This window comes from Sminthopsis crassicaudata, chromosome 2 (genome assembly GCF_048593235.1).
Source record: "Sminthopsis crassicaudata isolate SCR6 chromosome 2, ASM4859323v1, whole genome shotgun sequence".
NCBI lineage: Eukaryota > Metazoa > Chordata > Mammalia > Dasyuromorphia > Dasyuridae > Sminthopsis > Sminthopsis crassicaudata.
The window spans coordinates 1,434,785-1,460,375 of NC_133618.1; positions in this window are offsets into that span (position 1 = coordinate 1,434,785).

Here is a 25,591-nt window from a genome sequence, read left to right on the forward strand (position 1 = left end):
AACATTTCCACATTAGTCATTTTGTGCAAGAAGACAGGAAAAAGACAGACAGACAAAGAGACAGAGATACAGAGACAGACAGAGAGACAGAGACAGGGAGAGAAAGAGACATGGAGGGGGGAGGGAGGAAGAGAGAAAGGAAGGAAGGAAGAAAAGGTAAAAACAGTATGCTTCAGTCTGTGTTCAGACATCAGTTCTTCCTCTGGGAACAGATAAAAATTTCCATCTTGAGTTCTTTGGGATGATCTTGGCTCATTTCGTTGCTGAGAACAGCCAAGCCACAGTTCTTCATAGTCCAGTACTGTCTACAATGTCCTCCTGTCTCTTCTCACTTCACTTTGTATCAGCTCATGTAAGTCTTGCGCGTCACAATCATTTGCCACAACTTGTTCAGCCATTCCCCAGCGGATGGACGGCCTCTCGATTTCCCCAAAATGCTTAGCTACCACAAAAAGCTGCTGTCAATAGTTTTGTACAAACATCTCTGTGGGATCCAGCTGCAGCGCCTGTGTTGCTGGCTCCAAGAGTATACACAGTTTTATACCCTTTGGACATAATTCCAAATTGCTCCCAAGCCTGCACCGGGTCTCATCTCCACCAGCAGTTTCCCCACATCTCCAACACTTAGCATTTTTCTTGTTTGTACACTAGCGGATCTGATAGGTGTGAGGGGATACCTCAGAGATTGTTTTAATTTACATTTCTCTAATCGATGTGATTTAGGACATTTTACATGACTATAGTGTTGATTTCTTTATCTGAAAACTGTCTGATCATCTGCTTTGTCCATTTATCAATTGAGGGGTGACTTGCATTCTTAGAACTTTGACTGTGTTCTCTATTAGAGAGATGAGTCTTTTATCAGAGATCAAAGATACTTGCTCTGAATTCATCCCCTCGCAGTTCTCTGAATTCCTTCAGATTCTGGTTACATTTTGCTTTATTTTGTTTTGCAAAGAAATCTAATTTCATATGATTGAAATGACACGTTTTGCATCTCGTAATGCTCTCTATTTCTTGTTTGGTCCTAAATTCTTCCCTTATCCATAGACATGACGGTAAGTCATTCCATTCTCTCTTCATTTGCTTTTAGTATCACCCTTCATTTGTATATCTTGTTCCCATTTTTATTTTATATCCTGGTTGGTCCATACCTAGTTTTTGCCAAATTGTTTTCCAGTTTTCCCATCAGTTGTTGTCAGTGAGTTGTTTTCCCTCCAAGCTTGGGCCTTTGGGCTTAGCAAACATTGGGTTACTATGACCACTTAGCACTGTGTCTTCGTACCTGGTCTGTTCCCCTGAACTACCGCTCTATATTTGGGCATTTTAAAAGGCTTCCAAAAGCTTAACTTTGTGAGAGTTTCTACCCAGCACAAAGTCACTCAGTAGGCTGCACGCTTTGCCTGAAAAGCTCTGCCTTTGTCTGATGATGAATCCGGTGTTTTACGTGGGAGGTGGTCCATCACTGACTCCATTTGCAAGGTGCTTCCTCCTGTGAGAATTCTCCGACTAAGCCCTCCCCAAATGGCTGCATTCTCAGAGTCTCCAGGATCATGCTCAACCTTCTCATGTTCACCACATTTATAAAGTTGCTCCCTCTGAAAAATCCTGTGAAAGCCAGTGGCTGAAACAGCCTTCTCTGCATTTGTAAAGTGTCTCTCCAGTGTTAATACTTTGATGCTGAGGAAGCTGTCCTCTCGATGGAAGCCCTCCCCCAAGTGATTTTCTCTCCAATATGAATTTTCTGATGTTGAGTAAAGCTTTTGGGCAAACTGACAAAAGGCTGGCTGCTGCTTCAGGAGAGCAGAGATGTGGGTGACCTCTTCCTATCCTTCTGCCCACTGGGATCTTGTGGAGAGGTAAGGAAGGCATGGGATGGGAACATCTCAGCGCCCCTCCTGAGACCCTACAGGAGGATCTGGAAAGGGACAGCTTGCTGGCCTGGATAGATACTCCAGATGTGGCCTGGCCGTGGCCATCAATCAGTCTGGGTGATTCTGGACCGGTCACTTTAGCTGACCAGGACCTCCATTCCCTGCAAAGTGGGAGCAGTCATTCTTGCTCCACTTCAAGCTGTTCTGGGGAAGTTGGTCCCTGAAAATGGTTCCAGGGATGTGAGCTGCTAATGTGACCTCCAGACATCTGACATAAGCGTGACTGACCCTGTGCTTAGTGCTCACTGTGAGCCGGGACAAATGGGCTTGTCCTTGGGGAGCTTGCACTTCCTCCAGAAGCAAATCCTGGACTTGCCCCTTCTGTCCCTGGCCTCCCATACCCTGGGTCACAAGTTTCCCTGCTCTGGGGCAGTCCATGGCTCCCGTTGTCTATAAGGAAAAGGGAGAACTGGCTGAAATAATCTTCAAGCCCCTTCACAGAGAAGCTTCCCCAGAATGTCACAATTAGAGTGGTTTGCCATTTCTCCAGCTCATTTTACAAATGAGGAAACTGAGGCAAACAGGGTGAAGTGACTTGCTTAAGAGTCACAGTAAGACCCAATTCAAACCCAGGAAGTTGAGTTTTCTTGATTCCAAGTTCATTGCTCTATCTACTGAGACACCTAGTTGTTCCTGGAGAGCTATCAGGAAGGTACAAAATAAGAAGTCCTTTCTCCTTCTGTCCCTCTCTCCTTCCTCCCTCCCTCCCTTCCTCCCTCATTTTCCCCCTTCTTCCTCATTCCTCCCTTCATCATTCTTCCCTTCCTCCCTCCCTCCCTCTATTCCTTCCTTCCTTCCTTCCTTCCTCCCTCCCTCCCTCTATTCCTTCCTTCCTTCCTTCCTTCCTTCCTTCCTTCCTTCCTTCCTTCCTTCCTTCCTTCCTTCCTTCCTTCCTTCCTTCCTTCCTTCCTTCCTTCCTCCCTCCCTCCCTTCCTCCCTCCCTCCCTCCCTTCTTCCTTTCCTTCCTTCCTGTGTTTTTTCATTCATTTACTCAATCATTCCATTAACCACTTCTTTCCTTCCTCCTTCCTTTCCCCTCCTATCTATCAGTAAGGCATTCATTAACTCAGTATTTTTCTCTTTCAGAATTTCTGTCCCAGACGCCCTCCTTCCCCCAATCACGCTAGGTCTTGCCAAGCTCCCCGGGGACAATGCTCCTAACAGTGAAGATGCACGGTCTGTTTGTCAGTGGGGAACGGGCCCACGAGTTTGGCATATGAATGTATCGAAAGACTGTAAGAAATGACGAAGGGGACGTTCCAGAAAGACCCGGGGAGGCGGATGTGAGCTGACGCAGAGTGAAGGGAGCAGAACCAGGAGACCGACGTATACAGCAGCGGCAATCCTGCAAAGACCAGCCCCTTCGGAAGGCTCCTCGGCGCAGCGACCTTCCACAGCGCCAAAGGACTCGTGCAAATCCCCGTCTCAGATAGACAGCAGATGGACTCGGAGCGCAGACAGACTGAAGCATATTTTCCCCTGTCATTATTTTTCTTTCCCAGGACGTGGCTGATGTGTAAATATGTTGTGCGTGACTTCATGGACATAACGGGTGCTGTATTTCTTGCCTTTTCAGTGGGTGGGGGAATGGGTAAAGAGAATGTGCAACTCCAAGCAAAAATAACATTTTTAAACAGAGCCTGCATGTGTCCCTTCTAGGAACAGGCTGCCAGCCATTAGACATGGCATCTCCGACAGAGGAGGGGCCCTGTCTGCTCCCTCATGCCCACCGTTGTGGTTCCCTGGATCGGGGCACGTCTCTGCACTCGCTGCCATCCTTGTGGGCACTTGCAGTCTCCTAAAGCTTGGTCTAAAGAGGCTCCTTGGCTAATTTAATGAAGCCATGGACAGCTTCGGCCCTCAGAGCTAGAGCAGGAGGGCTTGTGTCTGGGGCGCCCGTGGGACGTGCCCCTGGGTAGGGGTGGGTCCCAGGCCTGGGGGACCTAATAAAGGTGCAGAGAAGTGGGAGACTGTGCCCCCTGACCAGGCAATGTGGAAAGAGTTGGAAGGAAACCGGAAAGATAAGAGGCGGCGGGACTGGAGCTGTCTAATTGCCGAAGTAGGGGGCTTTCTCTTTTCTCTGCTAAAGTGTGTGGAGTGGAGGCTAGCATTTTGAATAGAGGTAACCGAGTGAAAAATAAACTGCAGGGGGCTGAGACACGACCCACCCGCAAGTACTGCAGTGGCCCAAGTGGGCGGTGATGAGGGTCTGCACCAAGATGGCGCCTGAGGCGAGAGGGCGGTGGACTGGGGAGAGGTGGCCCTTGGTCAGTTGTGTCCAGTCCTCATGACCTCATGTGGGCTTTCCTTGCGGTTTGCCATTTCTCCAGCTCATTTTACAAATGAGGAAACTGAGGCAGGTGAAGTGACCTGTCACCAACTGGGACCCAGGAAGTTGAGTTTTCTGGCTCCCAAGCGCTGCTCTATCCACCGCGTCACCTCGCTGTCCCCGGAGACACATCGGGAAGGGAGAAATGACAAGAATTGAGAAGCAGCCGAGGGGCGCGTGGGGACACGTGGGGAGTCGAAGGTGACGCTGAATCGCGCCACCAGCGCGAAGGACCCTTGGAGGAGCGGAGAGTTCCCCTCGCGTCTCTGCTGGACGTCCGATCCTAGCCCTTGAAAGGCCTCGCAGGACCGGAGGTCAGGAGGCAGGCTGGCGCGGGGTCGCTGCTTGGGAGATCCTCTGCATAAAGAGGGTCCTTGAGCCCCCGGGAGTGGACGAGACAGCCGCGGAACGGCAGAGGGCCAAGGTTCTCGGCCCGGGGCTTGGAGGCCTTTGTTCTTCTTTCTCAAACTTTGCGACCTGCTCCGGCATAATTGGTTGCATTTGTAATTCTGTGTATTTTATCTTATGTATTTCAAGCCTCAGCTCTGAGAAGGATTCCCTCAGCTCCCCCAGAATGTCACATGCGCCCGAGGTTAAGAAGTCGCGTCCAAGAGTCATTCCCCGCCTCCCCTGCCACCCCCGACACCATCAGAAAGTCCGGACCTTATTGAAGAATGGCGGGGGAGGAGGAACTGACGGTGCCAGTGGGGGGCAGGGTGTTTGAAGTCCCCCACCATGATCTAAGGGTGGAGGGGAGGCGGAAAATACGGCCACGAAGGAAGGGAAGCTTGCGGAGGGAGCCAATCTCAGCGCGAGTGAGACCAGTGCCATAAGAAAGGAGAAAGCGGGGACCAGAGGAAGCGTGGGAATTATGGCCAGACATTGCAGCAGGAGAGGTGCTGTCCGGGCTGGAGACCCCGGAGAAGGGGGCAAAGGAAGGGAGCAGGCCGTGGGGCCGGGAACAAAGTCTCTGCTGGCCTTCGATGAGAGAGGAGAAATCTGCTGGCGAGTGGGGAGCGATTCAGGCAGAGGGAGAGAATCGGGGCCAGAGGAGTGCACTGCAGGACAGGACAGGCCGGATTGCCCAGAACTGCTCCATGGGGGTCATGGAGCCATGCTTTTCCGTGCGGGCTGGGTGGAGCTCTTGGGCTTCTCAGGGATTCTGGGAACGAGTCCTGGCTCCCACGCCACTTCAGGGTGGCAGCTGTAGCTGGAGGAAGCTCAAGTGGAACCTCCTTCTGAACCCGAACTCGCCTTCCTGGGAGCCCGTGCTCCATGGGGGTGCGCTTCATGCGTCCCTGAGCAGAGCTGCACCATGAAGCAGGAAGGAAGTGGAAGCCCCCCCCCCCCCATCCCCACACAGAGCCAGTTAAGCTCATTAACAGTGGGCTCTTTGGACTATTAACAAGGAGAATTGATTATTCCCCAGAAAGGGGAGGCGGGGTTTGCTGCTTCCCATAGTTTCCATCCATGTCTAAGACTGAGGCAGAAAGCGCGGCCCCAGCGGGGAGAGCTGCTTCCCACAGGGGAAGGCGCTGTCTCTCTAAGAGCTGGGGGCCTTCCGGCCGAGGTTGGATAACCCCTCGTCGGGAGGCTGTGGTGGAGCGCCCTGCCGAGGCACGGGGTGCTCTAGTTGACTTCTGGCCTCCAGTGATCTTGGCGGTGATTCCTGGAAAAATTCAGATCCTTCAAGAGGAGTTTCAAGGCTCTCTAGCGAGGGACGCAATGGTTCCTCCGACTCGTCCGGGAAAGAGCCCGCCAGATTAACTGCATGAGGCCGTGGATGAGGGCAGGGCGTGGCCCAGCTTCTCTCCAGAACTGGCAAAGTATGTGGCACTGATGTTGGGATGAAGACGGGGACTGTGGGGCCAGACAGGCGGAATCAGGGCTCGAGACCTGGGGAGAGGTACTTGGAACCAAGAGACGGCCAGGCTCTCACAGACCCCTTTGGGTTGTTCCGGGTGTGCCTGAGAGCTCCCGCGGGTGATCAGTTTTCTGCCCCTCCCGCCTGCAGTTCACACCAAGTGTGGGGAGAGCGAAGTCCCTGGATGACAAAGTCAGGACCTGGAAGGGGCCTGGCCGGTTAGACGTGACATTGGATTAAATGGAGCTCAATAGGGCCCAATGGGAAGATTTGCACTAGGGTTCGAGAAGTGAAAATCACAGTGACAAGAGAAAGATACCCGGACTGCAGTCGATGGTTTTAGGGGCCGGGCTCAGTTTGAGTCAGCGGGGAGATGTGGCGGCCGATGGAGACGGGGGACAAAGATGGAGCTTCCAGGACTAGGGAAGTCATGGCCGCGGGCCACACGTTAGAATATCGGCTCAGGCGAATGGCCACATTTCAGGGATGAGGATGACGGGCTTCAGAGAAGGACAATCAGGATGGTGACCGCAGGAAGGTGAGTCTGCAGAAGTCAAAGGAAAGATGGCGGCTGCCTTCTAGGGAATGGTGGGCTTCCATTTGGAGGGGAGACTAAGCTTTTCTCTGGATCCGGGGGCCGGAGCCAGAAACCACGTGGGGGGTTTGCAGGGAGCCAGTCAGCCTTGACATCAGCACGAACTGAAGTCTGGGGCTCTGGGCTCTGATCTGTGTGTAAGGTTGGGGCAGGGGATTCTGGGGGCAGGAAGATGGTCTGAGGGTCCAAGAGAGAGATGCTGCAAGTGTGTGAACGGTAAGTGTTGGTGGCTGGGGCACCAGAGACTCCAAATCAAGGGAGCCAGGCCTGTTTGAGAGCAGCAGGAGCCGCGCGACTTTGGGGAGCCGGAGCCACCAGGGGCTTCCCATCACAATGACCCCCGGAGTCTCCTTTAAAGAGGCAGCAGACTCAGTTCAGATTTGCCTCCTGCAGAAGACCTTCGCTGGTCCCCCAGGATGCCAGTTCTTGCCCCTCTAAGCTTGTCTTTCAACTAACACATCTTTGTCTTACACTGGATGTGTTCTGGGCTCACTTGCCTTGGCAGGTTGGGCTCCCGGGAATTGTTTCTGACTTCTTTCCCAGGGATTCTTGGGGTATCCCTGAAGGTAGCGGGGGGCATTCCTTAGGGCTTTCCCCCACAACCCCCCACGCAGCATGTGTGAGAAATGAATCCTTTGGACCTCTCTTCCCTTTCTATCAGTAAGAATCAGTTCAGCGTGATCCCATGAGGAGTGATGATTATTAGTGATTATTAGTGATAGACTCATCTCATAATATGCATTCAGTCAGTCATCTAACAATAGCACCAGAGAAAATGCTCACTGATGCACATTTTACATAAGTCATACACGCGTAATTAGAGAAGCCTTCCAGCAGGCTCCCAGTTTTAATCCGCTATTCGCCACTTGGTGACCAGTTAGGAAGCTCCCTCGCTCGGCCGCCAGAATGCCGACAAAGCCATCTCCATCCCGTTGGCTCAATTCCACGTCCAAGCCCAGCCTGAGCGGGAAACTGTGGGAAGTCCCCCAGAGAATCTCTGCCCTTCTCACAGCATCTCCTCTTGTTCGAGATGAAGAGGAGCCATCTCTCTCGAGCTGTTAGTCAGCAGAGATATCCTGTGCTTCCCCCATCCTGTGACCCGCCTTGATAAGTGTGTGACCCCCCATAAGTGACCATTTGGGGCCTTCAAAACAAAGTCTACCAAGAATGGGAGTTTGGGTGATTCCGCCTCTCCTGAAGCTCTGGGTATCAAACGCTATAGAAACAGGGTCCTGGGGACCAGGGAGCCTCCTTGATTGTGAGGAAGATCTGTTCATGAGAAGGGGCCACGGACCCGTCAGGAAAGTGCTCCTGGCCGGGAGCTCTGCCCCAGTGCTTTTTCTTGCAAATTGGACAGTTTTGGACCCCATATAGGTCCCCCTCCCTTGGATCATTTAATCCCATAACATTTTTTTTTTGTTTGTTTTTGTTTAAAGTAGCCGATGAATGTCAATTAGGTTTTACAACATCCTTCCTTCCCTGGGAGGCTCACTCTTCTCCAGGTAAAGCCATTTGCTCTCCAGGGAGGGTGGAACCCACTCAAAAAGCATTCTCCCCAAGGGACTGTCTTTTTCTTCCTTCTCTGAGCCCCTAACACACTCACTTCTATTTGCAGGATAGCCAGTGAAGGAGGAGCTCCCTGCTCAAGGGGCATGGCATCTCAGCTGCCAGGGCTGGTCAAGGAGATGCTCAGTCCTTGGCTTCTGTAGCCGGTGGTGAACTGTGGCCTTCGGCAGTTATTAGCTAGGGTACCCTGCACAAGTCACTTCCCCCGTCTGCCTCGGTTTCCTCATCTGTAAAAGGAGCTGGAGAAGGAAACAGCCAACCATTCCAGCGCCTCTGTCAAGAAAACCCCAAGGGGGTCACGGACCAATAGCCCCAAGGGCCAGGCAGAGTGCTGGGGTCTCCCATGCTCTAGTTTTTCAGGCTTTTGACTTCGTGCTGATACTCCACATTGGAATTTTCCATCGTGTTTGCTGCATTCTCTTTCCCCAGGCATCTGTTCCTCTGGTGCGGTACTTTGTCTCCTCTCCTCTCCTATTTATTTGTCTTCCCATGGCTTTCATTTCATTCTTTATCTCCATTAACCCTGGAATTTTTTCTCTAATCATTCTTGCTATGATTAGATTTTTTTCTTCTGGAGTTCTACTTATAACTAGTGTGGAATTAGGCTTTTTTTCCTTGTATAATTTCCCTTTTGAATCTTCTTAACTCACATAATTCTTCATTTTTGTAGAACTTTTCTTCTGTTTACTCATATTCTGCTTTTCTGGCTGACACTGGATAAGGCGGGTCCCTCAGCTTATTGTTTAGAACTTCCCTTGGTTCTCTTTTATTGAAGTAATTGTCCCTTGCTGGGTACGGGGTGGGTTGGATTGGTCTTGAATTCCCCTCTGAGATTGTTGTTTCATTCTACAGTGCAGCTCAGTAACCTAAAAAAGAAAAATATATTCAAGGTTCGGAACTTCAAAGATGAAGTTTTCCCATTGAGATTTTGTGTCTGACTCTTCCTGAGAAAGATACGGCAGGGTTGGCCATTTCCTTCTCCAGCTTACTTTCCAGATGAGGAAACTGAGGAAAACAAGTTGGGTGACTTGCTCAGGGTTCACACAGTTAGGACGCATCTAGAGTTACGTTCGAACTTAAGAAGCTAAATCTGCTTACAAATTACACATACACATACAAAAATTATCTACATATGCACTTAAATACATACAAAAATCATCTACATATACACTTAAATATACACAAAAATTATCTATATACACACATGCAAAAATTATACACATATATATACATACAACAATTATATACACACACATACAAAAATTATCTACATATACACTTAAATACATACAAAAATTATCTACATATACACTTAAATACATACAAAAATTATCTACATATGCACTTAAATACATACAAAAATCATCTACATATACACTTAAATATACACAAAAATTATCTATATACACACATGCAAAAATTATACACATATATATACATACAACAATTATATACACACACATACAAAAATTATCTACATATACACTTAAATACATACAAAAATTATCTACATATACACTTAAATACATACAAAAATTATCTACATATGCACTTAAATACATACAAAAATCATCTACATATACACTTAAATACACACAAAAATTATCTATATACACACATGCAAAAATTATACACACATATATACATACAACAATTATATACACACACATACAAAAATTATCTACATATACACTTAAATACATACAAAAATTATCTACATATACACTTAAATACATACAAAAATTATCTACATATGCACTTAAATACATACAAAAATCATCTACATATACACTTAAATATACACAAAAATTATCTATATACACACATGCAAAAATTATACACATATATATACATACAACAATTATATACACACACATACAAAAATTATCTACATATACACTTAAATACATACAAAAATTATCTACATATACACTTAAATACATACAAAAATTATCTACATATGCACTTAAATACATACAAAAATCATCTACATATACACTTAAATACACACAAAAATTATCTATATACACACATGCAAAAATTATACACACATATATACATACAACAATTATATACACACACATACAAAAATTATCTACATATGCACTTAAATACATATAAAAATCATCTACATATACACTTAAATACACACAAAAATTATCTATATACACACATGCAAAAATTATACACACATATATACATACAACAATTATATACACACACATACAAAAATTATCTACATATACACTTAAATACATACAAAAATTATCTACATATACACTTAAATACACACAAAAATTATCTATATACACACATGCAAAAATTATACACATATATATACATACAACAATTATATACACACATATACAAAAATTATCTACATATACACTTAAATACATACAAAAATTATCTACATATACACTTAAATACATACAAAAATTATTTACATATGCACTTAAATACATACAAAAATCATCTACATATACACTTAAATACATACAAAAATTATCTACATATACACTTAAATACATACAAAAATTATCTACATATACACTTAAATACACACAGAAAATTATCTATATACACACATGCAAAAATTATACACATATATACATACAACAATTATATACACACACATACAAAAATTATCTACATATACACTTAAATACATACAAAAATTATCTACATATACACTTAAATACATACAAAAATTATCTACATATACACTTAAATACATACAAAAATCATCTACATATACACTTAAATACACACAAAAATTATCTATATACACACATGCAAAAATTATACACACATATATACATACAACAATTATATACACACACATACAAAAATTATCTACATATGCACTTAAATACATATAAAAATCATCTACATATACACTTAAATACACACAAAAATTATCTATATACACACATGCAAAAATTATACACACATATATACATACAACAATTATATACACACACATACAAAAATTATCTACATATACACTTAAATACATACAAAAATTATCTACATATACACTTAAATACACACAAAAATTATCTATATACACACATGCAAAAATTATACACATATATATACATACAACAATTATATACACACATATACAAAAATTATCTACATATACACTTAAATACATACAAAAATTATCTACATATACACTTAAATACATACAAAAATTATTTACATATGCACTTAAATACATACAAAAATCATCTACATATACACTTAAATACATACAAAAATTATCTACATATACACTTAAATACATACAAAAATTATCTACATATACACTTAAATACACACAGAAAATTATCTATATACACACATGCAAAAATTATACACATATATACATACAACAATTATATACACACACATACAAAAATTATCTACATATACACTTAAATACATACAAAAATTATCTACATATACACTTAAATACATACAAAAATTATCTATATACACACATACACATGCAAAAATTATACACATATATATACATACAACAGTTATATACACACACATACAAAAATTATCTACATATACACTTAAATACATACAAAAATTATCTACATATACACTTAAATACACACAAAAATATCTATATACACACATACATATGCAAAAATCATCTATAACACACATATACATACAAAAATTACCTATAACATGTATACATATAAAATTATCCACATACACAAATACAAAATAATCTATACACACGTGTTACCTATAAAGCATAGACATGTACACATACATGTATGCCCAATACACTTACATCTACACATACGTGTGTGAGTGTACACAAACTGTGTGCAAAACATCTAGGTGACTCTAGCGCTGACCTGGAGTCAGGAGGATCCGAGTTCAAATGCGATTTGAGACATTTGTGACCCTAGGAAAGGCACTTCACCTGCTTGCTTCACTTTCCTCATCTGTAAAACGAGATGGAAAAGGAGATGGCCGAGCACTCCGGTTTCTTTGCCAAGAAAACCCCGAATGGGGTCACAAAGAGTCAGGCATTATTTCATTAACTTAACCACAACAACAGAGACACAGCTGATGGATGGACAGATAGACAGACAAAGGGACAAAGCCAGCTAGATGGCCAGACAGACAGAGACACAGAGACAGTCAAGGACAGAGACAGCAAACAGTATAATGATGACGTCCTGAATGGTGATTGTGGTGGCTGGAGAGAGACTGAAGCACTGCTAAGACCGTTTCCTGGGGCAGGCAGGGCGAAGGCTCTGGCAGGGATCAGTTTAGCTCCGTGTCTCACCCTCTGTGGAGATAAGCCAGTCAGAAATCCAACTTACATCAAGTCCCCGAGGCTACAAATCAGTGTGTGGCCCATGGTGCCTTGCTGCTGGACCACTTGGCTCTCTGCTGTGACACTCTGTCCCGTCATGTCTTTGCCCCCTGGTGTCTCCCCATACCCCGTCGTGCCCCAGCCCCACTTCTCCTCCTTACCACTAACTGACAATCCCTTTAGGGTTTAGCCTGCCAGCTAAGGGCACCCCCCAAGCCCATGGGAGGTCCCTTTCCACTAGGATTTCCACTGTGCTGCCCACTCTAGTTCCTTTTTACCATTCCTGGGTCTCCGGGAACCTCGTCATTCTGTCTGAGGCTGGAGAGACCCCTTTGTCACTCAGAGAAGGCTTCACAGAGGAGGCAGCGTCCAAATTGGGCCCTGAAACCTTCCTTGAGTAGAACTGGGGGGCCCAGGCTTGGGACGGTTGTTGCCAGGGCCTGGCTGGGGGACGGGGAAGCTCTCTTGTCCCAAGGGCCTGATGCGCCCCCAGCCCCAGGAGGACGGGGCCATGAAAGCCTTGAGTAGGGACGGATGCAGAAGGTGGCGGGTCCGGCCGGGGATCCGGGCCGGGGCTGTTGGTAGCCCAGTCCGGCCAGGGCAGAATCAGGCTTTCTGAATGGGAGTTTGCCGGGTTTTCCGAAGCTTTGGACAGAGCGCCCTGAGCCAGGTTATAATAGGTGGCGATTAATGTCTAATGGGCTCTCCCTGCTCCTAAAAGGTTTTGCAAAGTCCTCCGGCCGCTTTCCCAGCTGCCTCCCTGCTCGGGGAAGGCGCTTGCTCACCCGCCGCGGGCTCCCCGCTCGGAGGAAACCCTGGAATAGCGGGAGGGGTCCGCGTTCCGGAGCAGCCTCTGCTTCAGGCCCGAGCCCCTTGGAGGACCCGCCGGCCACAAGTCATGCTCCTCACCAACATGCTCTTTACTTCTCTCTTTTCAAAGTTGTTTTTCCTGGTTATATCTGTAGCGGTCTTAAATACACATTTCTCTGTGAATCATGTTGGGAGAGAAAAATCAGAACAAAAGGGGAAAACCACAGAGAAAAAAGAGCAGAAAAAGAAGAAAAATTGAGCACGGGCTGCTTTCCATCGAGTCTCTGGCGCTCTCTCGGGACGCAGACGGCGTTTGGGGCCCAGAGCTCGTGGGGGCCTTGGATCCCTGACCCCCAGGGGCCGAGTCTTTCCCAGACGGTCATGGCACGTCCTAGTGCGACGTGGACACCGCGGCTCACAGGGAGACCCTGGTTCTGCTCGTTGGCTCCGTACCACTTCGTGGGACTCTTTCCAGGCCTTTCTCAAACCGGCTTCCCCATCCTTCTTTATGGAGCCTCCCTCCCCGGAGCCCAGCTTGTGGGTGCTCCCCAGTGGGGGCACCTACTCGTGCATTTGCCTGTTACCCCAAAAGAGCAGCTCCATTTTTGCATGAGTGGGGGGGGCTTTTCTCTCCTTTATGGTTTCCTTGGACACGGACCCAGCAGGAGCTTAAAAACATTTCTCACGGGAGCTGCGCTTGGGCCGGGGAGGCAGCCTGGCTAAGGGGCCGGGGCTGGCCGGGAAGGCCGGGCTCCGAGGTCCGTCTCGGCCCAACTGCCCTCGTCTCTGACCTTGTGTGCGATCACAGAGACCTGGAGTTCCGTGCGAACGCCCGCGGGCACAGACCCTGGCTGCCCCGGCTCTTGTGCTCAAAGGGCAACTGAGACACTGGCAGGGTGGGAGGCCCGGAGCCCGGTGTGTTCCGGGACAGCGGTCATACTGGCCAAAGCCGCCTCCTCTGCGTGGCCCTCTCCCCTTTCCCTCCTCCCTCCGCTGCTCCCTCCTCCTCCTCCCTGCCCTCCCCAGCGGCAGAGAAGGATGGGAAAGCTCCCGGTGCTCTTTGGGGGGGGGGACACAACCAGGGGACACAGCCTGGAACGCTGTGGATGGGAGAGAGCGCGTCCTCATAGGCCCAGCTCACGGCTCCTAATTCCCTATGAGTCACCTCACTCCGGAGCCTCTATTCTCATCTGTAAAGTGGGCATAATAGTATTTATGCGACTGACCCGGTGAATGAGAGCCGTGTAAATCTCAGAGCGACACAGAAGGGAGAGTTTTCTCCGCATGTTAGTGCTGGAGAAGACCCAGAGTTTGGAGGGAGCTCTGGGCCACCCGAGTGCCCAGCACCGGTTTCTCCCGGCAGCCCGGTGACTTAGCGGAGCCCTGTATCGGCCAGTCAGCGTCCCTGCGGCCCTTGGCCCAGGAGCCCCATGGCACTTGGCGGGGAGGGGCAGACTGTCTGATTTGGGGGCTTGCCCTTGTTTCCCTCGCCCGGTTTGGAAAGTGCCTCATCTTTCCTCCAATGAGAAGCCAGGTCCCCGCGGGCATCCTGCCAATATGGGGCTTCCCTGATTCATTGTTTTGAATACGTGAAAATCGCTTTCCCCCACGGAGGGTCCAGCTCCCCGCTGAAGAAGCCGGCCGCGGTTACACAGGGCATGGAAGGCCGAGCCTTTGTTTCCTCAGTGATTTCATGTGGGTGCAGAGGAGCTGGGGGGGCACGGAGAGGGCTTCCTGGAGAACGTGGCCCATCTGTGCCCCGGGTGTCCGGCTGGGCCTGAGCCTCGGATTCCCGTCCTGAATGCACGGGGAGGGGGCTCCTGGCAGGAGAGGCTCCGGGGGACCTCTGCGCCTGCATCTGCAGGACTGCTCTGGCAGCAGCCGGGGTGCGGGGGGCCGTGCTGCCGGACACATGCAAGGGAAAGGCCAACTTGGGCCTAAGGGAGAGCTGGAGTCTCCCCTAGGAGGCCCTCCCCCCGGGGGACCCCTGTCTGGTGACCCCTGTCTGGTGACCCCTGTCTGGGTGACCCCTGTCTGGTGACCCCTGTCTGGGTGACCCCTGTCTGGTGACCCCTGTCTGGTGACCCCTGTCTGAGTGACCCCTGTCTGGTGACCCCTGTGTGGTGACCCCTGTCTGGTGACCCCTGTGTGGTGACCCCTGGGGATTCCGAGAACCTCTGTGGTGTGTCTGTCGCCGGCCCTGGCCCCCCAGCATCCTGAACATTGGAACCTTTGGTCCCTTTGGACCCCACATCCCAGCTCCTACGGTATCGGGGAGCTTCCCTCCTTCTGGAGAACAGGAGAGCAAGCCTGGCTGTGAGGGGAGCAGGACCCCAGGAGGGACCCCCGTCTCCCGGCCTTGGGGGGCTCCGGCCCAGCCGACCCTCGAGCTAGGAGGCCCCACAGACTCTCCTTTGTCTCCCCTTCCAGGGAAGAGACTTGTGAGCCCATGGGGGGGGCCTGCGCCGCTCCAAATAAGGACTTGGAGAAAGTTTTCTCTCCTTCACCTGTTTGTGGCCATCTGCACACAATCAACACCTCGAGAGAGGAGGCGGGCCCAGAATAGCAGCCCCCACCCCCATGCCAGCCCAGCCGGCCCACCTGGCAGCTCTTGGCACCCAGGCTTGGATTTCAAAATGCGCCTTTCTCTCCCTTTCTCTCTCCCTTTCTCTCTCTCTGTCTCTCTCTCTCTCTGTCTCTCTCTCTCTGTCTCTCTCTCTGTCTCTCTCTCTTTCTCTCTGTCTCTGTCTCTCTCTCTCTCTCTCTCTCTCTCTCTCTCTCTCTCTCTTTCTCTCTGTCTCTGTCTCTCTCTCTCTGTCTCTGTCTCTCTGTCTCTCTCTGTCTGTCTCTGTCTCTCTGTCTCTCTCTCTCTCTCTTTCTCTCTGTCTCTCTCTCTCTTCTCTCTCTCTCTCTCTCTCTCTCTCTCTCTGTCTCTGTGTCTCTCTCTCTGTGTCTCTCTCTCTCTCTCTCTCTCTTTCTCTCTGTCTCTGTCTCTGTCTCTCTCTCTCTGTCTCTGTCTCTCTCTGTCTGTCTCTCTCTCTCTGTCTCTCTCTGTCTCTCTGTCTCTCTCTCTGTCTCTCTCTCTCTCTCTCTCTCTCTCTGTCTCTCTCTCTCTCTCTCTCTCTCCACTTTATCTCTCTTTTTATCTCCCCACTTTGTCTCTCTGTCTCTCCGCTTTATCTCCTCCCGCTCCTCTCCTCCTTGGGAACCCCGCGCCCCCTGAAGAACTCGGCTTTCATAGAGCGCAGCGCCCCCCTTATGTCTGGGATGGGTTTTTCAGTCCTGGGGCTGCTCGGTGCCTTAGCCAGTGTTTGTTGCGGCCGGAGGTGAAGCTCTGTGACAGCCGCCTCTGTAGTTAAGTTTAGGGTTCAAGGATAATCCCCTGGACTTCTCCAACCCTCTGTGGCTTAACAGAAAAGGCTTGGAGCTAGAACAAAAGGGAGGCTGTGGAGCCTTTGCCTTTGTTCTCCATCTGTGTAGCCCAAACGCTCATCTTCCCTCTGGCTCTCCTCCAGCCTCCGAGTCTGAAGCCCTTGGAGCTGGGCTTTGGCCCGACACAGGAGCCCCCTTGTCCTTACTTAGGCTGGCTGGCCCCCATGGGCCGCTCTGGCTGCCCTTGATTTGCACGTGGAAGAAGTGTCAGGGGAACCCTGGGCCATCAGGGACGCCCCGGTCCTGGCGATGGGCCGGCAGATGTTCCTGCCTCTCGCTGCCCCCCGTTGCCTCCACCACCAGCAGCCCGGTTTTCTCTTTGAGGTCTCAGTCTTGCAGAGATGGGGGAGCTCAGCGGACCTTATCTGAGACTCCTAAGTCTAAGGAGAGACTGGCAATCGGAGCAGGGGGATCCCATGGAATCCACGCAGGAAGGCAGGATCCCCCAGATAGTCACCAAGATTGGTCCACGGTTCCCCAGATTGGCAGCCTCTGTCTGCGTGCTAGAAGGGAGAGCCCCCATCCAGCCCCGAGAGGGGCTGAGGCCCACTGGAGTCTGGACGGGGTTCGAGCTCCTCTCCAGAAGGGCTGAGCCCGCAGCTTCCTTCCTGGGATGGCCGCCACCGCAGGGCCCCACTCCGGCCCGCTGGGCTGGGCTGGGCTTGTGAAATGTCTGCATATGTTTCCGAGGCCATTATTGGGATGTCAAGCAGCATGGCATCTTCCTGGCTCCCAACGCCTGAGCAGATTGTGAGACATCCCTGTCCCGCTCCAGCCGTCCTTCTGAGGATCACCATCCCCGCCCCGCTCCAGCCGTCCTTCCAAGGATCCCTGCCCCGCTCTGGCTATCCTTCTGAGGATCACCATCCCCATCCCGCTCTGGCCATCCTTCTGAGGATCGTCTGCCTTGTATGGCCTACTGGGCTGGCCAGGGTGTGGGCCCTGCCGGGCCACCCTCCTGATGGGGGCTCTAGGGGCAGCTCCAGCAGCCAGGGCCCCTGGGCTGGGGACAGCTCTAGCTCTCCGTGTCCTTGGTGTCCGATGAACGTTTGCGTCAGATGCATGGGCAGGGCAGCCCAGCTCCCTGGCAGAGCTCCAGGCCCATGCTCCATGAGAGCAGAGATGCTTCTGAAGACGGGAGGCCGGGTCACTGGGCAGCCCAGTCCCTCCGACTTCTCAGCCTTCCCCACAGAAAGGGGCCACGAGGCTCCGGCAGGAAGTCTGGGCATTTACCTCAAACAGCCCCTGACCTCCTGCCTTCCGGGGGGCCGGCCCGGTGGCTGCAGGGAGTGGGGGCCGAGAAATATGGACGTGTGGGCTCTGGCCGTGATGGCTTCTATAATAGCTCTCTTAGGAAACAGTCAGGGACCCCCTAAGTGCTGGCAGATTTTGTTGTGCAGGGCTTCCGAATCGAGGGTGGAGGGCCCCCGTGGCCAGTCCCTCCTCGCCCGCTGTGGTCCAGCTCCTCTGTTGGGGAGAATGCTGATAAGCTGGAACAGGGCTGTGGAGGGAAAGGACGGAGTCCACGGAACTGCAGTAAAAGCCATCCATTAACACTGAATGTGCTATGAGGAAAGGAAGCCGTTCGCGTGAGCCCCCGACGTGGCCACGTCGGCCTTTGTCGTTACTTCTCCCAGGGAGGTGGGCCCCCACTTTCTGGGCCCGGGATAATCCCTCAAGAAGTCTGCTTGTGGGGCGTTTTAGGGGAGCCGCACGAGGGACACCTGGGCTCATCCGAGGGCGGAATTGGCGAGCCAGCCTTGAACAATCAGAGGTTTTCCTGCAGCTGCAGAAGGAATATTTCCTTCCTCTAGACTAATTCATTCTCAATTAAGGAACCATTTGGGAATTGAAAGGGAAGAAGAGCTTCTTTCCCTTCTAGTCTCGGAACAAGCAGGAGGAGGAAGCTGGGAGCAGTTTTGCTGTGATCATTAAGAATTCTGAAACACATATGCTTGTTTGGCTAACCTCATTACGCGCGCTTGTCGGGGAGTGGAAGTACACACGGGCGCGCCGTTCGCGCCCAGTGAAACCTCTCAAATAGCGGGCGCTTGGGCGGCTTCCATTGTCTCCTCAATGTGGGGCGGCGGGGATTCTCCCCCGACACCCCGACTCGCCTGGGATGCTTCCCCTCCTGGGGATCCGCTTCAATTAGCCGCGGTCCAAAAGCGTCCAGTCGTCTCCAGTCTTTCCATTGGAGCCATAAAACCCATCCCAGTCACCGGATTTCAGCGCCGGCCTCCAGACCAACTCGGACCCCCAAGGGACCCCTTTCCAGAACTCTGCAATGTGGCCGTGCGGCTCCGGAGTCTCCAGTGAGGGGGACCCCAATCACAACCTGATGTCCCCCTTCCCTCTCTGGGAGGAGATGCTGAAGCTCTAGGGGAAAATGTTTAGAGACAAGGGAAAGAGAAGCAGAATTTCCTGCTGATGAATCAGCAGCCCGATGGCCGCAGCGGGGCACAGGCCGGCTTTTCCTTTGAACCACGGTGCCCGCCAGTGATTGCCTTGGCTTGCCCAGAGAGCCTCCCCTGCTAAGAAGTGGCTGCACGGAGAGCTCCTCCAGCTGCCCCAGCGGGGTTCCGCCCATCTCAGGCCCCAGGTGAATGAACACGAGCACGTCCCTGTGCCCGCCGGGCAGTCACACCTGCCTGGTGACGTAATCTCCCCTGCCTGCCCTGGCGTAGCCTGCCCCGCTCCCAGGCTGCCCGCTCCCAGGCGTCCCGCCTGCTCCGTCTGCCTCAGTCTGCAGCAACTCGCGTCATTCTGACGGGCACAAACCCCCACTTCAGTCTGCTCTTTGGCCGGGGAGGCTGGGAAGCCTTGGGGCGCTGGGCCGTGTGGGGACGGATCTGCCCGAGCGACGAGCCACCTCCCGGGCCGGGGGGAGACAGTGTGCCTGAGAGAGGTTGTCTCTCCTCGAGCCCAGCTTCCCCCCAGCCCCTTCCCACACTGACTGATTTGTCTCCTTTTTGTTTTCACTTGTGTGTCCTTAGCAGCGTTGTGGTCAGAAAGCCTTTAAGGGCAGAGTTACAGAAGAACTTCGGCTGCACTTTCACCAGCCTTCTCTCTGGAAGAGCGCCGGCGTCCCCGTGTCTCTCTCGCTGTTCACGGCCTCCGTGGGAGCCGGAGCAGCTGCTCTGGCGTCGCCGTTTCCACGGCTTGGGCACCCACGTGTTCGGGTGGGGCAGAAGGGCCCCTTGACTGATGCTCCAGGAGGAAGCCCCAGGAAGCCCTAGAAAAGTGTTCACAAATGAGCAGAACCAGGAGGCCACGGGCCACGGAGGCATCGCTGTACAACAAGCACTTCTGAGGAACGTGGCTCTCGCCAACAAGGAGGCGCCTGATGCCAGTCCCAGTGATCTTGTGATGGAGAGAGAGGATTGTGGGGACCCAGCGTGGGTCACAACACTGCGTTCTCCCTCTTCCTGTTGCTCGCTTGCGTTTTGTTTTCTTCCTCATTTTCTTTCCTTTTTGATCTGATTTTTCTTGTGCAGCCTGGCAATTGTTTAAACCTGTTTGCACATAGTGGATTTAACATATATTTTACCATGTATAACACATGTTGGATTCTTGCCATTTAGGGGAAGGGGTAGGAGGGGAAGAAGGGGAAAATCACAAGGCTATGCAAGGGTCCATGTTGAAAATAAAAAAGCTTTAAAAATAAATAAAAAATAAAATAAGAAAAGTATTCGCAGAAATGCAAAGGCGTCCCCGTCCTCTGCGGGAGGGGCAGAACGGGAGTGCCGACGTCTGGACACTTCTTAAAAGGGAGCTTGTCAAACTCACTCTATGGCCGCACTGTACGAGCACATTGCAAGGGAGCGACCTGCTTCGCGTGGGCCAAGCCGTCCCTGGGCCTCAGGGTGACCCCGGGGGGTCCTGAAGGACTTCCTAGACCCCCCGGTCCTGGACGGCCGTTGCCTTGCTCTCTGCATTAGTCTAAATCACACGGGACACAACCCCGCTGCATCTTCTCGTTTTATCGTTGGGACCAAGAAGGGACTTCAGGGAGTATCAGCTGTGCCAGGCTCTGTCATGAAATGGGCCTGAAGTAGCATCTCGACCAATGCCCTTGTGGTGGAAATGGGGAAACGGAGCCTGCGGAGGACAGACGGCACATGCAAGACCTTCCCATCCTAAGGGGCTCCTTGTGTCCACACCCGAGAATACGGAAGTCTTCCCCTTGTGCTTTATTCTCCAGATAGGGACCGGAAGAGCTAAAGGGAGGGCTAGAGATGATCTAGTCCACCAGCCATTTCCAACTAGGGGACCAGAGACCAGAAAGACCTGCTCATCCCAAGGCCCCTCATCAAATTAGGGAGTATTTACTGAGCACTTAGAGAGCCCGCGCAGCAAGATCCAAGGTGGACACAGAGATTAGAGAGTCCTTTATCGTGTTGGCTGATATTTCCACAGCCAGCAAATCCTGAAAAGACCCTCTTCACCGGACCATCATGAGTGAAAACATCCCTTCCCTGCTCCTCAAGCCATTTCTTATAACAAAGAATTATGATCAAAATGGGGGGAAAGTCACCTGACCTTCCTCCCCTGCTCATCTTGTAAGTCTCTGCACAAATGCCACGTTCTTCAGAAGCTTCTCAGGTCCCCCCCGCCCCCCGGGCAGAAATGAGCTTCCCCCTCAGCGCATCCCCTGGCCATCTCGCTTCCATGCTGCCCGGTGGGTCCCATTCCAGCCCTCGCACCGCCTCTTACCTTCTGAAATGTCTCGGTCCAAACTATCACTACTGAGCCTGAAAGAACACTCCTGGTCCCTGTACCGAACACGGGCCTCTTTATGGCCCTCTTTGTTTATTTTTTTAACTATATCTCTCAGACATATAGCAGTACAATTACAGTGTGTGTTGTGTAGATGGGCCTTTGGGTCACGGAAAGCCTGGGGGTCAGTCAGAGCGCGGTGTGCTTCCCAAGCGAGCCACCCTGCTCTCCTGCTTTTGGCTTGGGGCTCCGCTCGTGGTTCCTCTGGATGCAGGAGAGAGAGTGGGGCCAGCTCTGCAGGGTCTCTTTGGATTCATCTGACAAGGAACCTCTTCCTCCCCTCGTCCGTCCTGTGTGAATGGAAAGGCCACGCTCTGAGTGATGGCCGATGGTCGCCTCCAGGAAGCTTTCCAGTGCCCCGGGGCTCGAAGCCATCAGTGCAAGGTCCTCCACAGATAGGTCCCTCAGCATCTGCGAGGAGTCTTTCCTAGGCTGGACCCTGCGCTGGATGCCCTCCATCACCATGGGGAAATGGCTCGTGGGGGCTTGTTTCCCTGCCAGCAGGACTCCTTCTGTTGTCGGGGCACTTAGCAGGAGGTTCAGCTCATGGTGGGACCTTCATAAATGGGTACTGCCTGCCTGCCATCTTCCGAGGAATCCTGGATGCTCCACGAGTGGACGAGGGAGATATTCTATGCCCCTTTGCACCAGAGCACTGAGAACTCTGTACTTCCATTTTCTTCGTCTTTTTGTTCACGGTGAGATGGAAGAGACGGGGGCCATGGTTGAACCCCACTTGTGAAATCCTGCCGAAGACTCACCGAACACAACGTGCAGTCGGACACAGAAAACGACACGCTGGGAAATGTGGCTTGTCTTCAAGGAATGAAAGAGCCAGAGGCTCGTGGCTGCTCAGAAGCCTCACGCCTGGCTGTCTCTCGTCAGAACTGGCCAGCTGCTGTTGCCAAACCCGTCACCCCCTCTCCTTCGGAGCCAAGAGTGCCCTCCAGCCCATCTCTGCCTCTTAGACTCCTGATCCTCCTCCAGAGCTCAGCTGCCCTGGGAAGCCTTCCCGATGCCCCAGTAACCATTTCCTGCCCCACTTGTATGCACCTCCTTGCACACGAACTCTGAGAAGGATTTAGAGCCCTTGAAGCCGGGACGATGGCCCCTCTGCACCTGTCAATGCCTTTGGCCAGCTCAGGGCATGATGAATGTTGGTGGGATGGAAGTGGATCAAACTGACCTTCATGTGGCTTAACAGTTAACAAACGAGTAACTATTGACGCAGCCTCTATGCCGCCAGGCAGGGCAAAGCTTTACCTAGTGAGATAACGGGATAAAAACTCTGATCTGAATTATAGCAAACCTTCCGCTCACCAAAACAGCTGAACCTTCCCACAATGAGAAATAAAACCCCCAGGGCTCTAAGACATTCATTAGTGCTTGTTAAAACCTTTGCTTTAAGAAATGTGGCTGGTAGGAAACCGTCCTCGGGAAGCTCCTTGAAGGCAGGGCTTGGTGGGCCTTCTCGGATTTGTGTCCCTGGTGCTTGGCACAGGCCCCCCACAATTAGCATTTAATGAAATGTTCCTCATTTTACCTCAAAGAAGCAGCCGGCGGACCCTGGACTCAGCCAGCACAGCCTGGGCCAGGGTAAAGTCTACTGGCCAATAATTTGGGAGAAGATGATGGGAGATTATCAGCAGGATGGACAGAGAGGAGCAGGTAAGCAGAAATGAGCCCCCCGCCCAGCCAGCCAACCCAGGGGGAGACCTATTGGTGGAACTACCAGGGGGGCAGTGAACACAGGCAGGGTCCATCCTCCTTGCCACAGTTATCCATAATGGGGAGTCACCCCCCCACTGTCCGCCCTGAAGGTGTGAAGCAGAGTCACGGAGGAAAGCCCAGGGAGTGGTAGAGTGAGCTTCCCATCCCTCCCTGAAAACTCCACCCAGAGATCTAGAAAGTGCTCCAGACCTGGCCCAGATGCAAAGATCCAAGAGAAAGTCGTCACATCATGGTGGCCCCAGTTGGTGCGCGGAGGTGGGCGGAGAGGTCTGTGGGTACTGGGGGGGGTCTGGCCAGTGACATACAGGGCACACACTCGAGTCGGGGCCCTGGACTGGGAGAGGTCTTGTGGGGACCATGGACCATTCACTCACCACCCAGCTCCAGATCACAGAAAGGTCGCAAGTCTCCAGCCTGAGCCGTCCCCCGGATTACTCTGCTACCCCAACAATGCAGCAGCAAGAGCAGCCCAGACTCCCTGCAGCAGTCCAAAAGCCGGCCCTAACATCCGGCCTAACGTTGGGGACAGTTGGAAAAATGGACAAACAAAGAATCTCACCATAAGTAGCTACTATACTGACAAAGATGCACGTAAGCCAGGAAGAAAACAACTCTCAAGCAGCCATGAGCTCAAAAATACAGCTTGGAAGGAAAATTCAGGAAGCATTTCTGGAAGCAAGAATTCGAAAAAGGGAGAAAGTGGTTTTATATAAATTAATTGAGAGGCTAGAGGAAAAGTGGAATAGAAATCCTCTTATGGGAGGAAGACTAGGAAAGAGACTTAACGTGGCGCAAGAAGCATAAAACTTCGTGCAAGGAGCAAACTCCCTGAAAATTAGAATGGACCAAACGGAAACAAATGATGTCATGACATCACAAGTCATGTTAAGGTGAATTCAAAAGGCTAAAAATAGGGGAAAAATGAGAATGTTAGCTTAGCACGACAACTGACCTAATCGATCAAAGAGAAAAATAGTAAGGGTCAAGAGCAGTCCAGTTACCTGAAATGTTTTGACAAAAAATAAGAGTCCAGACATGATTTTTCAAGAAATCACAAAGCGAAACTTGTCCAGATCTTTTGGAACCAGAGAGCTGAGTGAAACTAGAAAGAGTCAGTCACCTGCTACAAGATAGCACGGCCTGAACATTTCTAGGAATCTTATGGCCAACATCTAGCGTTTCCACATCAAAGAAAAAGTACTGCGGGCATTCAGAAGGAAAGCTTTCCAGCACCGGGGAGCCACAGTCCGTATCATACATGATTTAGTCGCTGCCACTTTAAAGTGGAGTGGAAAGCTTGGAATGCAGAGTTTCAGAAGGCAAAGGACAGAGCCAGCAAGAAGAACTCGCTTAGAAAAACCTGACGAGAGCCGAGTGTCGGGGATAGAGCTTTAATGAAATAGGGGACTTGCAAGCATTCCTGATGAAAAGACCAGGGCTATTTGAACTTTAAAGTGCTAAAGCCTCAGACACTTATTATCTGGGTGACTTTCGCGAGTCCGTTTACTCTGTAAACTCATCTGTAAAATGAGCTGGAGAAATAAAATGGCAAACCACTCCAGTATCTTCGCCAGGAAAACCCAAATAGGGTCGCAAAGGTCTCACACGACTGAAGCGACTTAATGGCAAAGCCAAGGCGAGGGAGAGGAAGCCCACAAATAGGGGACATTGCATATGCTGAATGATCGTGAAGGATTAATCAAGGATAGATGGCTTTGGTTCCAATGCAGGTAGATGATGTATGTGACCTCCCGGAATCCCATTATCATTCGATGTTAGAAAGGAAGTTCAACAGACAGAAGGAATATGTGTGTGTGTGTGTGTGTGTGTGTGTGTGTGTGTGTGTGTGTGTGTGTTTATATACATACATATATATATATATATTTGTATATATACACACATTTGAATAGAGAAATATATTTCACTCAGCAGGGAGATAGGAGAAAAAGGGAAGAAGGGAAGAGCAATGAAAGGAAAGGCAGATTAAGGGAAGGATTAGATCTAAGGAAAACAAATTCTTAGGATACACAAAAATATCTTTGGAGCTCTTTCTGAAGTGGCAAAAATGGGACACTGAAGAGGGACTGAATAAGTTATCATACATGAAGGTGATAGAATCCTAATGTGCCGTAAGAAGTGAAGCGGGGCTGGGGAGACTTGTGAGAAGCAATGCAGAGAAAGGAGCAGACGGGGAACGACTGAAACATTGTTGTAAAGG